The following is a 4,445-nucleotide window of genomic DNA, read 5'->3' on the forward strand; positions in this document are numbered from 1 at the left end:
CTTTCTTTGGGATTGGAATGAAGACTGACCTTTTCCAGTCCTGTGGCCACTGCTGAGTTTTCCAAATTTGCTGGCATATTGAGTGCAGCACTTTCACAGCATCATCTTTCAAGATTTGAAATAGCTCAACTGGAATTCCATCACTTCCACTAGCTTAGTTTCTGGTGATGCTTTCTAAGGCCTGCTTGACTTAGCATTCTAGTATGTCTGGCTCTAGGTGAGTGATCACACCATCATAGTTATCTAGGTCATGAATGTCTTTTTTGTATAGTTCTTCTGTGTATTCTTGCCACCTCTTCTTAATATCTTCTGCTTCTGTTAGGTCCATACCATTTCTGTCCTTTATTATGCCCTTCTTTGCATGAAGTGTTCCTTTTGTATCTCTAATTTTCTTGAAGAGATCTCTAGTCTTTCCCATTCTATTTTTTCCCTCTATTTCTTTGCACTGATCACTGAGGAAGTCTTTCTTATCTCTCCTTGCTATTCTTTGGAAGTCTGCATTCAGATGGGTATATCTTTCCTTTTCTCCTTTGCTTTTCACTTCTCTTCTTTTCACAGCTGTAAGTAAGGTGTCCTCAGACAACCATTTTGCCTTTTTGCATATCTTTTTCTTGGGGATAGTCTTGATCATTACCTCCCATACAGTGTCACGAACCTCCATCCATAGTTCTTCAGGCACTGTCTATCAGATCTAATCCCTTGAATCTATTTGTCACTTCCACTGTATAACTGTAAGGATTTAGGTCATAACTGAATGGTCTAGTGGTTTTCCCTACTTTCTTCAAGTCAACTCCTACAAAGCAAGCTAAAAAATAGCATTATTTTAAACAATGATGGGATTGTAAAACATTTTTCTGAAACAACCAACTCAAAACTTTTGGTGCAATAAGTTAGGAGGGAGAAGGATTAACTGATATGCTGAATGTTCATATATAATCTCTGGGTCTATAATAATTCCCCCCCGCCACCCCACAACTTTGCCATCCTGAGTTTTACCTGTAGTTCAGCCTTTCCCTATCAATTGATATTAAAGTATCATCCTAAAAATTGGCTGAGATTTTAAAAACTATATTTTGCTGGGCCATTTCTTAGTTGCAGCATTCAGGATCTTTACTTACAGCACTGGAACTCTTGGTTACAGCATGTGATCTAGTTTCCTGACCAGGAATCCAACCCCAGGCCCCTACACTGGGCCACCATTAAAGTCCTTTGACTTAGATTTTGAACTTCATTCTTTAGATGTATATTTCGGCTTTTGAAAAAATTGACTTAATTTTACCACTTGGAAACTTAAACGTATTCCCTTTGAGAAACAGATTCAGTAATTTTAAAAAATTGAGAATCTCGATATCTTAATGTTCTTCAAACGGTATGTTTTCTCATTTAGAGGAATCTTCCTTATTTCATTAAAAAAAAAAAACTCATTTTGAAGAAGCATTTACTTGAAGTTCTGTGTTTCCTTCTGAAGTTTCCTTCAGGTTCAGCTTCAGTTTCCTTCTGTTAATACAATTACATTGAATACATTATAAAGACAAAATGAAAAAGCAGATCTATTGGAACATGACGTCCTGGGGTGAACCTGGCCATGTGAATTTTGTAAAAAGTACTTGTGATGTTGAAGCACTAATTTATTTTTTTAAAAGCAATAATTTAATATGCTTTCGGTAAGTTTGGTGGGTTGTATGCCAACAAAGGTTCGTCTAGTCAAGGCTATGGTTTTTCCTGTGGTCATGTATGGATGTGAGAGTTGGACTGTGAAGAAGGCTGAGGGTCGAAGAATTGATGCTTTTGAACTGTGGTGTTGGAGAAGACTCTTCAGAGTCCCTTGGACTGCAAGGAGATCCAACCAGTCCAATCTGAAGGAGATCAGCCCTGGGATTTCTTTGGAAGGAATGATGCTAAAGCTGAAACTCCAGTACTTTGGCCACCTCATGCGAAGAGTTGACTCATTGGAAAAGACTCTGACGCTGGGAGGGATTGGGGGCAGGAGGAGAAGGGGACGACAGAGGATGAGATGGCTGGATGGCATCACTGACTTGATGGACGTGAGTCTGAGTGAACTCTGGGAGTTGGTGATGGACAGGGAGGCCTGGCGTGCTGCGATTCATGGGATCGCCAAGAGTCGGACACAACTGAGCGACTGATCTGATCTGATCTGATTCATAGTACTGTAACTGCTAAACAGAACTGAGTACACTGGCACTAGATTTACACAATTGCCAGATGCTCCCATTTTCTTCGGTGTGGCTCTTGTTCACTGAGGTCTCTAGGGAGCGGAAGTGCGTGTCTGAGAGATGATAGAATCGGTTGCTGAAACTTCGCCCCTTTCCCTGCCCTCAGCAACGTTTCTTTGGGTGTGAGGGGTAAGATGGGGCAGTTAGGACACTTTTCACTGGCAGGTAACTTACAAAGGGATAAGCAAAGCACCGCCAGGCTGCAAACTGGTTCCAGGAAGAAGCCTGTCTATAACTTGGGAGGACCGCCTCTGCAGTCCTGGTGGACGCAGCCCGCGCGTCGACTCTTCCACTGAAACCCCACGACCCCTTTAGCCTAGGCATGCCCATTCACGAATCAGGGGCTTAAGAGAAATGCCTCGTGGTATTTGCAGGTCTCTCGTCCACCGGTTTACCAGAGCAAGGTCAAAATGACTTTCCAGCGAACTGTCAGACAAGATCCTGTACAAGATGTAACAGTCTGGATTGTGAAGCGCTTGAGTTTTCATTGAGAATTAGTAAAAAAAAAATTTTCTCACCTCTCCTTTAACGTCAATTTCTACCTTAAAAAAAAAACAAGACTCTCTGAAACGGAAGCGGGCGGTCTCAGTTCAGCTTTGGGGGATTTGCAGTTTCGGCCTATGCCTTTGCGTCGTTTCCGCTTCTTGTCACGTGACTGGGCTAAACGCGCCGAATCTTCCGCCCGCGACTCCTTCGCCGTCCGCAGACCGACACGTCACTGCTCGTCCCTCAACCAAACTGCTCCGAGCGTGTTCTTTTCGTGCTCGGGCTCTCAAGAGCCGGCCTATCACGGCTGGGCAGTTGGACGAAGTCCCGCCTTCCTGGTACTAAGTGATATCTGTATTTTCCAGTTAAAACATGGGAGAGCGGCTGCGTTCACGCCTCCGAGTCTGACAGACAGTTCCAGAACCCTATCGCTCTCTTCAAGTGTCGAATTGTACCTGAACTAGCCAATGGGGAGCAGTCCGGGAGGCGGACCCGGCGCTGCCAGGGTTGGGTGCACCGTTGAACAGATGGCAGAGGGAGGCGAGCGGATTCCTGAGGAACGCCGGTCAGGTGAGAAGGCCTTGGGATGTAACTTGAGGAGTAGCCGCAGGTGCAGTCCAAGGCGTTGGTGGGACTGAGCGAAGCGCAGGAGGTGCGGCTTTGATGGCGGCGGCTGTGGGCGCAGGCAGAGTCTGGGGCCTTGCAGAGGAGGGGGCGTGGGACGTGGTGTGGGGGGCATGGAAGGATGTGAGCGTCTGGGATGGATCATGCACATAGGCCAGGTGGGCGTGGGAAAGATGGGGCTCGGGCACCGACTAGTCCTGGGAGGGGGTGGCGCTTAGGATCCTTGGGTGGTGGGGTGTCCCACGCCGGGTGGTGCAGGAGGTGTTGAGTTCTGGGAAGATGGGAGACGGAGGGAGGGACCTGCTGTAGTGGGCAGAAGTGGGGGAGGGAGGGACAGGCGTGAGGAAGTGTGAGCAAGTTGGAAACAAGAACCAGGGTGAGGCACAGTTGTAGTGGAGGATAGATGCCCAGTGTTTTAAGAAAAGTGTCTTTGCCGTTAAGCGATGTGCAAACACTACCAGTGAGCACAGTATAGAAACTCCCTTGAGATCCTGGCCTAAATTACCAGCTTCTTTACTCCGTTTTCAAGGAAAGGTTCTAGTGCTCTCATTTCCTCCGCTTAGTCTTCTAGGCATGTGGCTCCTATCAGCTCAGTAGTGGTAAGTTTTCCTGTTTCAGGCGTTGGAGAAAACAAGTAGAGTTAGGTGTTTATTTTTGATTGCAAGGTATGGTTTTCCTTTGGGACTATAATTAAAAATAAATGTACATCTGCTCCTCTGGGACAGTTAATTATGGAAAAAGATGCTTGAGTCCTTACTTTTGGAGCTAGGAATATATGATTCTTGATGCCCTCCACCTAGTCCAGTGTTAATTTTTTCCCTCCTTTCCTCTAGTAATAGTTGGAAAAAGATCAGGAGGGATCCAGGTTCCTTTTATTTTTTTTTCCTGCAGTCTTTAGTGTTGCATATTCTTTATCACTTAGCCCTTGACCAGCTTATGATTTAAGAAGGCAGTGCTGTTTTAAACAGAAATACCTATGCTCCTACTGAGTGCTGATAAAATATTGTTCATCAAGTGATCACCGTTCTGAATGGTCTGAATGGTCTAGAGACTACTTCCCTCCTTCAACATTTTATTTTAATCTAATACACCCCCCCCCCC

The 4,445-nt window shown here is 45.3% G+C and overlaps 1 protein-coding gene across 2 annotated transcripts in view; it reads left to right on the forward strand.

Moving 5' to 3' along the window:
• Positions 1-3,097: 3,097 nt before the first annotated feature.
• STT3A (STT3A, subunit of the oligosaccharyltransferase complex (catalytic)) overlaps positions 3,098-4,445 on the forward strand; it is a 22,863-nt gene continuing 21,515 nt past the window's right edge. Inside the window, exon 1 of one of the 2 annotated variants that reach the window (XM_010829465.1) lies at positions 3,098-3,290. The gene's annotated coding sequence lies outside the window, so the exon portion shown is untranslated. Of the gene's footprint in view, positions 3,373-4,445 lie in introns of both variants that reach the window. The other variant, XM_010829466.1, reaches the window with a different exon arrangement.

The sequence above is a fragment of the Bison bison genome, unplaced genomic scaffold (assembly GCF_000754665.1).
Source record: "Bison bison bison isolate TAMUID 2011002044 unplaced genomic scaffold, Bison_UMD1.0 scf7180017864506, whole genome shotgun sequence".
Taxonomy (NCBI): domain Eukaryota; kingdom Metazoa; phylum Chordata; class Mammalia; order Artiodactyla; family Bovidae; genus Bison; species Bison bison.